We start from the raw sequence: 13,881 nt of genomic DNA on the forward strand, positions 1-13,881 counted from the left end.
GCTGGTTTATTTTAAGTTTAGAATGCTTTCCCCAGAAACCACTGCTTTGTATGTAATTGAGTATTATATAAATTATTTGAGGGCAAGCACCAATTTTTCTTATTGCCAGTATCCATCATAGTGAAAACACTAATCAAAAGAAAGCAGGAGTATTTATAGTAATTTCAGACAGGGCAGACTTCAAAGCATGGGAAAGTTATCAGGGATAAAGAAGGATATTACATAATGTTTATAAAGGGGATAATTCTCCAAAACCCCATATATGCCTAACAACAGAGCAACAAACTATGATAGCCAAAAATGAACAGAATTGCAAAGAGAAATAGATGCACCATCTTATTAGAAAATTTAACATCTCTCTATCAGAAATGGACAGATCCAGGGGACAGAAAATCAGTAAGTATGCAGTTGAACCCAACAACACAATCAATGAGCAGGACATAATCAACATCTATAGACGATTTCATCCAACAACAGCAAAATGCACATTCTTCTCCAACTCACATAGAACATTCACCAAAATAGACCATATTCTGAGCCATAGACCTCACATAAATTTCAAACTTAATAGAATAGAAATCACACAATATCTTCTCACAGACCACAATGAATTAAACTAGAAATCAACAATAGAACAATAACTGGAATATCCCAAAATACATGGAGATTAAGCAACATACTTCTAAATAAAACAAGGGTCAAAAAGAAATCTCAAGTGAGATTTTAAAATATTTCAAACTAAAGGAAAATGAAAATATAACTTATCAAAGTTTGTGGAATGCAGCAAAAGGAGTATTAAGAGAGAAAATTATAACATTGAATGTGTATATTAGAAATAAAGAAAGATCTAAAATCAATCATCCAAATTTCTACCTTAGAAAACTAGAAAAAGAAGAGCAAATTAATTCAAAGTAAGCAGAAGAAAAAAGTCATAGAATTAGAGCAGAAATCAATTAAATTGAAAATAGGAAATCAATAGAGAAAGTCAAAGAAACCAAAAGCTAGTTCTTTGAAAAGATCACTAAAATCAATAATCCTATAACCAGGGTAACTAAGTAAAGAAGAGAAAACACAAATTACTCATATCACATATGAAAGGGAGGAAACTCTGACAGATCTCATGGAAATTAAAATAATAATAAGGGAATACTATAAACAACTCTATGCCCACAAATTTGTTAACCTAGATGAAATGGACCAACTACTTAAAAGACACAATGTGTGAAAACTCATACAAAAAGAAATAGACTATCTGAATAGTGTTATACCTCTTAAAGAAAATTAATCAATTACTAAGAACATTCCAAAACAGCAAACACCAAACACAGATGTGTTTACTGGTGAATTCTATCAAACATTTAAGGAAGAAATTATATCAATTCTCTACAATCTCTTTCAGAAGATAGAAGCTGAGGGAATACTTCCTTTCTCATTCTGTGAGGTCAGTAATATACTCTAATACCAAAACCATACAAAGACATACAAGAAAACTTCAGTCCAATATCTCTCATGAGCATAGATGTAAAAATCCTCAACAAAATATTAGCAAACTGAGTCCCCAAAAAAGTATAAAAAGTATACACCATGACCTAGTTGATTTATCTCAATCATGCAAGGCTGGTTCAACACTCAAAGAGCAGGTAATGTAATCCATCACATCAGCAGATTAAAAAGGAAAAATCACATGATCATTTCAATAGACGCAGAAAAAGCATTCAACAAAATACAACATCCATTCATGATAAAAACTCTCAGTAAACTAGGAATTGAGAAAAATTTTCTATAGTTGATAAAGACTATCTACTAAAACCTACTAAATCAGGTAACATCATAATTAATGGTGAGAAACTCTAAACTTTTCCCTCTAAGATCAGGAACAAGTTATTTTGTAGATATCAACAAAATTGATTCTAAAGTTTATGTGGAGAGTCAAAAGACCCAAAATACCCAACACTGTATTGAAAGAGACGAACAAAATTGGAGGACTGACACTACCTGACTTCAAGACTTATTATAAAACTCCAATAACTAAGGCAGTGTAGAATTGGTGAAAGAATAGGCAAATAGATCAATGGAACACATGCAGAGATGGACCCACATAAATATGGTCAACTGATCTTTGACAAGGGCACAAAAGCAATACATTGCAGTAAAGAGAGTCTTTTCAACAAATGATGCTGAAACAACCAGATATCCAACTGAAAAAAAAAAAAAAAAGGAAAAGAAAAAAAGAATCTAGACCCAGACCTTATATCCTTCACAAAAATTAACGTTAAATGGATTATAGACCTAAATATAAAGTTCAATATTATAAAATTCTGGGTAGATACAGGAGAAAACCTAGATAAACTTGAGTATGGTGAGGTCTTCTTATATACAACACCAATGACACAATTCATGAAAGAAATAATTAATAAATTTGACTTCATTAAAATTAAAAACCCATAGAATGTACAACACTAAGATTGAACTAAAAGGTAAACTTTGGACTTTGAGTGATGAGGATGTACCAGTGTAAGTTCATCAATTGTAGTAAATGGATCACGCTGGTGGAAGATGTTGCTGATGAAGGAGGCTACTCTTTTGTGGGGGCTAGGGATATATGGGAAATCTGTGTACATTCCCATCAATTTTGCTTTGAACATAAAAACACTCTAAAAAATTTAAAGTCAATTTTTTAAGGAAGCATATTTGTGTAACTATAAATAAAGTAATTGCATTTCTTATTCTAGATAGTTTTATTCACACATATTATAGTTTCTCTCCCTGCCCCTTGGAATGTGATTCCCAAAACTGGATGAAAACTCCATGTAAGGTCCTCTAGGTCTTAGTATAACATATGTTAAAAATAGTGTTTCTAAACTTGTTTTAAGCAACCTTTCTGTTTAGTCAGTTTGGGTTGCTATAACAGAACACCACAGACTGAATGGCTTATGAACAGCAGAAATTTATTCCTCACAGTTCTGGAGGCTGGGAAGTCCAAGATCAGAATATTAGCATGGTGGTGTTCTGGGTTGCAAAAATGACTCCTAGCTGTATCCTCACATAGTGGAAGAAGAGCATGGGAGCTCTCTGGGGCCCTTTTTATAAGGATATTAATCCCATTCATGAAGACTCCACCATCCTGGTCTAATTACCTCCCCAAAGCACCCCCTCACAATACCATCACATTGGAGGTTAAGATTCAACATATGAATGGGGACGGTGCACAGACATTCAATCCATAACATTCTGTCCCTAGTCCCCCAAATTTTATGTCCTCCTCACATGCAAAATACTCTCATGTATACTCAACAACTCCAAAATTCATAACTAGTTCCAGCATCAATTCTAAAGTCTAAAGTCCAAAGTCTAATCTAAATGTTATCTAAATCAAATATGAGGGAGTCTCAAGGTACAATTTATCCTCAGGCAAAATTACTCTCCAGCTGTGAACTTGTGAAACCAAACGAGCTGTGTGCTTCCAAAGTACAATGGTGGCACAGGAATAGAATTAATATTAGTATTCCAAAAGGGAGAATTAGGAAAGAAGAAATGGATGACATGTCTCAAGTAAGTTCAAAACCTAATAGGCATGCTCCATAAGATCTTAAATTTCAAGAACAATCCTTTTTGGCTGGATGTTCTCCCTTCCATAGCCATTGGGGTGACAGTGTCACCCCAACAGCTCAGCAGAGTGTTGCCTCCACTGTGAATCTCTGCAGTGACCCCACTCAAATCAACCTTCTCTGTCTGGGCAGAGACAAGGCTCCAAGAGCTGAGCTTCCAAGGCTCAGCTGGTTGGCCCCAACCCCATAGCTCCACTAGTCATCTGGTCTCCCACCCTTTGATATTGAAGCGGAAGAAACCCTGGCCTCTGGCCCCTGCATGCTGAGCCTGTGGTGCAAGTGGCTGCCCTGATGATCTCTGAATTGCCTCTGGGATTCTTCTTCTCTTATCTTGAAGAATAGTCTGTGATCACAGCTGAACAGTTTTATGCTTTGATCTTATAGGTTCTATGAGGTCCAAGTCTTCCTTCATTTTTCCCACTTTCTCTGTTTCCTTTAGTCCTAGTGGCAGTGTTTCTGCTAGCATAATCCCATCTTTATTTCTAGCTTTTGTCAAGATGGTTGATTAAATCCATGGTTCACACCCACAACTAATCTTATCAAATGGTTGGTATGCCATGCCTTTAGTATTCTCTTCCAAACATTCTCAGTTTTTATAATATGGACAGGCTGAGAATTGTCCAAAATTTACATTTTGGTTCTTTTTTGCTTAAGAATTCCATCTTCAGTTTATTTTCTCCGCTCACATTTTTCTATAAGCAGTCAGGAGGAACCAAGTCCTCTTCAACAGTTTGCTTAGAAAGCTCTTCATCTAGATATCCAATTTCATCACTTGTGAGTTCTACCTTACCCAAAACACTAGGTCACAAACACAATTCAGCCAAGGTCTTTGGCACTTTATAACAAGAATTGTCTTTCCTCCATTGTCCAATAATGTGTTTCTCATTTCCACCTGATATCTCATAAGAATGACCTTTACCATCCATATTATACCAACATTCTGTTCATGGTTACTTACGTATTCTCTATGTTTAATGTATTCTCTACGTTTAATGTTTTCTCTACAGCTCTCTTCTTTCTTAGCTTTCACCAGAATCACCTTTAAAAGTTCATTCATGGAAATCTGGGCTTTTCTAGTATGAACCTCAAAACTCTTCCAGCCTCTACCCATTTGGGGGGAATGCTAAATGCTGCCATATTTTTAGATATGTGTTATAGCAACACCCCGTCTTCTCAGTACCAATTTCCATCTTAGTTTGAGATGCTCTAACAGAATACCACAGACTGAGTGTCTTATAAATAACAGAAATTTATTTTTCACAGTCTGGAGCCTGGATGTCTGAGTTAAGGGTGACAGCATGGTCAGGATCAGGTCAGAACCCTCTTCCAAATTGCAGAGAGCTGACTTACTGTATCCTCACATGGTAGGAAAAGAGCAAGAGAGCTCTCTGGGGTCCCTTTTAAAAGGGCACTAATCCCATTCATGGGGCCTCTACCCTTATGGTCTGATTACTATCCAAGGCCTTCCTCCTAACACAATCACATTGAGAGTTAGGATTTCAACATATGGATGGGGGGGGCACAAAAATTCGACCATAACACCTTCCTTGATAAACCCAAATATTTCCTTCATTTTTAAATGTTATTTGACATTCCAATTACATAATCCATAATAACTGAAAACAAACAAAATCAATTGTAAGAAGTCTAACTTTTCTATTATCTCCAGATCCAGATATTCCTCTCCCTACAATGGTCATGTTCCTTGCCTTTTACAAATCAGGATCTAAAAACATCTTGAGAAAGAGGAGTTCTGAGTTAAATTTAACAACGTAAATATAAATGTACTGCATAGAAATGAAACAAACACAGAAAAGATTCTAATAACCAAAAACTACATGACTTAGTACAACCTATGTTGATCCCTTCCTAATCCAGCTTTATCCTACTTATATAGAATATTGACTCTTGATGGACTAGGCCTGTAAGCATATCAGGAACCCTTTGCAAAAGTTAATGAAGAACCTGAAGAATCTGCTTCCATTTGCCTAGTTTCTCAGGTAGAAAATCATCAAATATCCCAGAAGGTATATTCCTATTTTATCCTTAATATTCTTTTTATAATGTTTAACTCATTTTATCTAGGCAGACTGTGCCTAGTTCTAGCCTTTTTGCTCCAGTCTCCAGTTTTATTTCTTCAGTGGGGAGTAGAAAGAAAGCTAATAATTTTGTAAATTACATTCTACACTATCTACTCTACACTAGTACATTTTACTTCACAATAATGATATGACTAATCACATAGCTGAGAAAACTGAGTTCAAAATAAAAGTTAAACACATACTTATTGAGTTACCTCTGTATCAGGCTTTGAGCATCATATTGGGAATTGTGAGAAAAATGTGTTAATAAGCTCAAGGAGCTAATAGGAGATACAGGGAGACAGATGGGAAGTCAGGTAATTCCAATACGGTGGGACCACTGCTATGATAGAAATATGCACATGATATTACAACAAAAAGCAGAAGATGCTGTTTTAACCCAATCTGCTTAGGGAAGGTAATTCCTGAGTTTCATCTTGAAGGCTGAATAGGACTGAACCAAGCAAATGAAGAAAAATATCCTCCTATCTTCCCCCACAGAAAAGGCATTATTTGAAGCACAATCTTTGAAACTTCATCTTATATATATATATATTTATATATAGTCCAGTATTTCTCACATAGAAAATGTCATGTAGATGAACATGGAGACAAGAAATGGAGATGGTAAAGCTGGATAAGTTGGTGAGGGTCAAACTGAAAAGTTCTGTGTGTCATACTAGCAGATTAAATTTTTTATGGATGAATCAGTCAAATTTTTAACTTAGTTACATTACTATGTAGTAAAAATTTGAGGAGGCCTGAGACTAAATCCAGATAAACCAGTCAACCACTCCAGGCAAGAACTAGCAAATGTTTGAGTAATGAGAACAAGCAGCAACAGAAGGAGATATTTAATAGGTCATATTTATACCAAAAGATTTATTAGATAAGGATTTTGAGGAACAGCAGGATTCAAGAGTGACCCATAGGGAATTCCCTGGCAGTCCAGTGGTTAAGACCCAATGCTTTCACTCCTGTGGGCCCTGGTTCGATACCTGGTCAGGGAGCTAAGATCCCACAAGCGGAATAGCACAGCCTTAAAAAAAAAAGAAAAAGAAAAAGAAAAAGAGTGACTGCCAGATTTTAGGGTTAGGAAATTGGTGGGTAGTGGTGCCAATAAATGAATTAGAAAACACATAGTGTTTTTAAGTTTTTAGATGTTTTGAGTTAGAAGTAATTATGGGACATTCAATCATTGATATTGCTTAAAATTTAAATTTATGGCTTTGGGATCCTCAAGAGAGATTAGAGATTAAAAAAAAATTAATCTGTCAGTCATAAATATAAAGAAGGCAGTTAAAACATTAAAAATAGAACATTAAGAAGTTATTCTAGGACAGTTTAAGAATGTGAAGAGAAATTAGTGACATTAGGAATTCTGGTATATCACTCTTTTTATTGCTGCATGTAAAACCACCCCAAAACTTAATGGATTAAAACAAAAATGATAAAATACATATGGAGTTAATTAAATTTTTCTTTTTTTAATACTGGAGTAGAGTTGCTTAACAGTCTTGTGCTAGTTTCAGATGTACAGCAAAGTGATCCAGTTATACACATACATGTATTTATTCTTTTTCAAATTCTTTTCCCATTTAGATTATTACAGAATATTAAACAGAGTTCCCTGTGCTATATAGTAGGTCCTTGTTGGTTATCCATTTTAAATATAGCAGTGAGCATATGTCAATCCCAAACTCCCAGTCTATCCCTCCACCCACACTTCCACCCTGTTAACCATAAATTCATTCTCTAAGTCTGTGCGTCTATTTTTGTTTTGTAAATAAGTTCATTTGTATCTTTTTTTTTTTTTTTAGACTCCACATAAAAGGGATATCTCATGATATTTGTCTTTCTCTGTCTGACTTACTTCACTTAATATGATAATCTCCAGGGTCATTCATATTCTGCAAATTACATTATTTTGTTCTTTGTAATGGCTGAGTAATATTCCGTTGTATATATGTACCACATCTTCAATATCTATTCATCTGTCAATGGACATTTAGGTTGCTTCCATGTTGTGGCTATTGTAAGCAGTGCTGCAATAAACATTGGGGTGCATGTATCCTTTTGAACCGTATTTTTCTCTTGATATATGCCCAGGAGTGTGATTGCTGGATCATATGGTAGCTATATTTTTCGTTTCTTAATGAACCTCCATACTGTTCTCCATAGTGGCTGTACCAACTTACATTCCCACCAACAGTGTAGGAGGGTTCCCTTTTCTCCACACCCTCTCCAGAATTTATTGTTTGTAGACTTTTTGATGATGGCCATTCTGACTGGTGTGAGGTGATATCTCATTGTAGTTTTGATTTGTAATTCTCTAATAATTAGCAATGTTGAGCATCTTTTCATGTGCCTCTTGGCCATGTGTATGTCTTCTTTGGAGAAATGTCTATTTAACTTTTCTGTTCATTTTCTGATTGGGCTGTTTGTTTTTTAAATATTGAGCTGCATGAGCTGTTTGTAAATTTTGAAGACTAATTCCTTGTTGATAGCATCATTTGCAAATATTTTCTCCCATTCTGTCGGTTGTCTCTTTGTCTTACTTGTGGTTTCCTTTGCTGTGCAAAAGCTTTTGAGTTTAGTTAGGTCCCATTTGTTTATTTTTATTTTTATTTCCATCACTCTGAGAGACAGATCAAAAGAGATATTGCTGAGAATTAAGTCAGCGAACATTCTGCCTATATTTTCCTCTAAGAGTTTTATAGTATCTGGCCTTCCATTTACGTCTTTAATCCATTTTGAGTTTATTTTTGTGTATGATGTTAAAGAATGTTCTAATTTCATTTTTTTATATGTAGCTGTCCAGTTTTCCCAGCACCATTTATTGATGAAACTGTCTTTTCTCCATTATGTATTCTTGCCTCCTTTGTTGTAGATTAATTGACCATAGGTGTGTGGTTTATTTCTGGGCTTTCTATCCTGTTCCATTGATCTATATTTCTGTTTTTGTGCCAGTACCATACTGTTTTGATGAGTGTAGCTTTGTAGTATAGTCTGAAGTCAGGGAGCCTGATTCCTCCAGCTCCGTTTTTCTTTCTCAAATTGCTTTGGCTGTTCGGGGTCTTTTGTGTCTCCATACAAATTTTAAGATTTTTTGTTCTAGTTCTGTGAAAACTGCCATTGGTAATTTGATAGGGATTCCATTGAATCTGTAGACTGCCTTGGGTAGTATAGAAATTTTGACAATTTTTCTTCTGGCAGTCTTGCCTGGTCTCATTCATGTGGCTGCATTTAACTTATAGATCACCTGGAGGTGGGTCTCAGGTGAGACAACTGGATAGACTGGGCTCTATTTCTATGCAGCAGTCTTTGATCACAAGCTGCTTTTCAATATTCCAAGAGAGTGAGGGCTGACCCTGAAAAGTCTCTTGAGGACTAGGCTCCAGATCTCAACAATGTCACTTGTACCACATTCTCTTGGTGTAAGCAAGATAAAAGGCTAGCTCAGATTGGGTGAGGAAATATACTTCACCATCTTTAGTAAGGAGCTGCAAAATATTGTGGTCAATCTATCACATTTGGGAAACACCAATATGTAAGAATAAGACTAGAAAGAAAAGGCTGAAAAAAATTAGGCACAATATTAGTAAGTGTAGAAGAATCATTAGAGAGTTATTTCATGGAAGCCAAAAGAAGAAAGAACATTAAACAGAAAAGATTGGTTAAGAGGGTCAAATTTCCTAGAGAGTTAAAGTACCACTTGACCTAATGACTCAATGTGTCTGTTAGATTTAGTAATTAGAGGCCCTTGGTGAACAGAATGAGAACAGTTTTAGTGACAGAGTAGGGATAAAAGCCAGTTTGAAGTTTATTGAAAAGTAGATGGAGCAAGAAATGGACATAGCCATGTTAGTTTACTTTCTAGAGTTTTAGATGAGAGGGATGTAGCATGAGATTCAGAATCATGTAATGGTTCTCTTTTTTAATGGGAGAGATATGAGTATATCTATAGGCTTAAGAATAAGAGCTAATAGAGAGATAAAGATTGGAGAAAGACAGATATAGACAAAGAGATAGAGACAGAAACAGGGAACAGTGATAGTACCGGAGTTGGAGAGAGAGAGAGAAAGGAAAAGAGGAAGAGACAGAGAGAGAGAAATGTGGAGACAGAGAAGAAGACACAGAGAGAGAGAGAGATGCACATACACACAGAGAAAGAGACAGAGAGAGAGAAAAAAAAAAAAACTCAGGAAGAGACATAGAAAAATGGACAAAGAGAAAAAGAGATGGAGAGGCATAAAGAAACTGAGAAAACACACACTCAACCCACCACCCAGTTGGGCACAAAGCCATAGAGAAAGAACAGGGAGACACCGAGATTGGGAGAGGCATACACACAGCCTCCCCATGCATAAAGAAAGTCAGAAACAGAGAGATGGAGGCAAAAAGAGATGAGACAGACACAAAGACAGAGACACAGAAACTGATACAGAGAATAAAAATAAATGGTTTCAAGGACAAATGTGAAGGATTGACCATGGACAGGACCAAAGATCTCATCCTTGAGAACGGAAATGGATTAGAATGAGTGTTGATGCATGCAAATTTACAGGAGTTGAAAGAAAGAAACAGGGTGAATTTAAGTGTGATAGTCTCAATATCTTTGAAAAGATTAGGAGATGAAATCTCTCTGCTGAAAACAAGAGACATTGGACAGTGGTCATTAGAGCAGTGGTTTCAGACATGGCTGCATGTTAGAATTAACTTGGAAAGAAATTTTAAATAAAATTACTTGGGCCCAACCTTCAGATTCTTATTTAATTGCTCTGGTACGAGTTTGATCATGAGAAAATAAATCTCTTTGGGTGAATCAAAAATACAGACAGACTTAAGAACCCTTAGTTAGATCTTTAAGGATAGCAATAAAATTTTGGAATCATTCCTGTGAATAATGTTCTAGGGAGCAGACCATAACAGAGTGAAAGGATTGATGGGTGTACTCACAGCCATATGGAGATTAAACCCCCCTCAATAATCTCACCACTCTACCTGGTCATAGAGTTTCTGTATTAGTACTCAGATGTCCAAGCAGTGAGGAGGAAGAGATTGTAGAATTTTCTAGGAATGGTGAGACCTAACAGGATAGAATAGAAGAGTCTGCTGAGACATAGTGCAAGTGAACAAGGATCTAGGTTTGTTAAGGAAGGGAGCTGCAAGTGTCCAGATAGGTTGGAAGAAAGTAAAAGAATCATGAAACCATAGGAATAAGGAGAAAGGACAGATATAGCAAGGGCATATTTGAGGTAAATGTACAGAACTTTAGACCAACAATGTGTTCTTTAGGAAGGTGTTTAGAAATACCTAAAATGAAACAGCTATGAGTCTGGGGTGTAGAGTAAGTTTAAATGAAGGCAAAAATCAACTGAAACCGAGGAGACTAGAGAACTGCACCTACAGTGGCACAGAGGCTCTCAACATTGAAGATAAAGTCACTTGGGTTGGTTTCTGAAGAAAAAAAATTTTTTTTGCATGAGGGAGATCAAATAATGGTTTGGAAACCAAAATAGGACACTGAAAGAATGTAGATGGCTTAAGTCACTTGCTTAGAAATTTAAAGAAATTTTTGGCACTTAGATCAGAGCCTGGTTCATAGTAAGCACTGAATAACTATTAGTATTACTATTAAGATAAATAAATAGAGCCAACACTAAACCTATCCAACTCAAAAGACCATTTTTTCTTTTTTTCAAGTATACTAAGAACTTTCATTTTCTACCATATAACTATCCACCAAACCCAGCAGTTCACTGTGGAGAATAAAATTCTACTCTAAACTCAGCAATCTTGCTAGAATTGCCGCATAAAAAACCTTGTCAGCCTCATTAAAACACTCTTACACACAAACCTCTCAGATTAATGGAGGTTGGTAAAGGCCCAACTCTCTGCAAGGAGCCCTTTCTCTCTGCCTTTTCTCTAATTACCACTGTTGTAACCACAATGACCTCAGGGAGGCACTGCTTCTAGTACTTTTACTTGGGTGAATACTGGCAGGCTAGAATATTAAACACCTTCTATAAAGTCTGGGGAATATCTCTTAACTCACATCAACAAGTAGCACTCATAATCAGTGATTCACAAGCCTGGTGTGCATCAGGGTCTTGCGGAGATTTGAATTCTAACATTTAGTGAGGACATCCATGCTCATTTTCAATAAGAATTTAGGAGAGCAGATCCTTATGTAAGCTGCTTGGTTGTGGTCTGAAGATCAACTTGGAAAAACACTGCATTATCTCCATGTTGTGTAAACTTGTTAACCATAGGGCACACCTGGGTAATTACTAAAAATAAAATGTTGGCCCTTTTCCCTAAAGCATATTATTTCGTATATAGAAATTAGATGTGGGAATCCATATTTATGAGAAGAACCTCCACGTGATTCTTTTGATAAAGAAAGTTTGGGAAACTCTGCATTAACTAACTTGACTCAGTAGATTCTCACATTCCTGAATCAGTAAGCACTGAGAGTATCCTAGAGCTTTGCTGCTCAAAGTGAGGTCAGAGAATCCACAGCACTGGTATCCCCTAGAAGAGTTTTAGAAACTCAGAATCTTGGACCCAACCCCAAACTGGTGAGTTAGCATCTACATTTTACTAAAATCACCAAGTCATTAACAGGTATGTTAAATTTTGAGGCTAAAGAGCCTCCTGCCTGGCTAAAGAAACCCTATCTCCTCACCCCCAGCCAACTTTAATTTGGAAGAGGCCATCTTTCTTTTTCCACTGGAAAACATGGTCCTAATTCCTGTCAGCACCTTTTCTACAGGGATGGACCAAACAAGATTCTTATATCATTCACTACTTCATCTTAGATAATATTTTCCAAGCCAACCCCCTCACTCACAAAAGCTGAGAATCACAATCAACTCATTATCTTGGATGATATCTCTCCGAGATCCCTAACACCTCTGAATAAAGAATACAATTAGGACCAATGAGCAGGTGTGGAGAATTATATACCAACTCAATATTGGAAACCAGGGAACTAAGAATCAGAGCTGTCCACGGATGGCAAAAGGCAGATATCAGAGAGTAAATTGAGTTGTGCTTCACAGGAAGCGTCAAAGAATATGCTGGAAGATTATCTGACGGAATGCTGAGGAAAAGATTCCAGAACCTAATGTATAATTTCTTACTTTCAATACCCCTACCAGTCAATATTTTCTATGCTTATAAGTATTAGTATGTAATACTTTTCATGTCCTAAAAAACAATATTATCCTTTATATCAGTATTTTCCAAAGTGTGTTCTACATTTATGTTTATGTAATGTTATATTTTAAAAGTTGCAATAATTAAATAAGTTTGAGAATCAGTCATTGAACTAACAAGTTTTCATTATTGAACTTCTCAGAGCCTTTAATATGTTGATGTTTCTTATGACTTTCCAAGGTGAGGACAAAGAATGCAGTGTTTTTCAATATTATTTGACCATAGATTACTTTTTTTGTACAGAACTTCTCATAACACTATGTTCTGTGGAACACAAATTGGAAAATAAAAATATATAAAGTAAGTCCTCAAATGCATAAAATCCAGTAAGAATGTGTTCAGTACTTTCCTACCTAACATAACATCTATATGCTCTGCCACCTTACACGGGAAAATGATACTGCAAATAAACATATATCATCACAATTATGTAGTTTGTGACATTTTAACTTCCACATCTTTCAAAATATAAGCTACTCCAGTCCTATTAATAATCTTAGTATTTTTTTCACAGAGGCTTCACTGCATTTGACATGCTTGAAACATTATAAAGCAATAAAATATTGGATTTTCTCCCTTTTATTTACAAATTGAATTATTTAGGATATATAAACATGTTTTTAGTTGTTGCCATAGTACTAGATAGTATTATCTGATTTTATTTTAATTTGGTAAGTCAGCATATTTGTTAATGGATATTAAAATAATCATCAAAACTGCAGAAAAAATTGTATCTCAAATTTAGAGTGTCTTCCCTTTACATTTGAAAAATCTGACCCTTTCTCAAATTCTGCCACTGGTATAATAATTCAACATGAGCTTATTGCTTAACAAAACTCAGATTATCCCACTGACCTCCGTATTTGATGATAGCAAATAAGCTATGTAATGTGTGAATACACATACAGGCAAACACATACACCCTCACACACTACAATCTGATGGGAATTGCCAATCCAATCATGTGG

This window comes from Eubalaena glacialis, chromosome 17, assembly GCF_028564815.1.
Source record: "Eubalaena glacialis isolate mEubGla1 chromosome 17, mEubGla1.1.hap2.+ XY, whole genome shotgun sequence".
Classification (NCBI taxonomy): Eukaryota; Metazoa; Chordata; class Mammalia; order Artiodactyla; family Balaenidae; genus Eubalaena; species Eubalaena glacialis.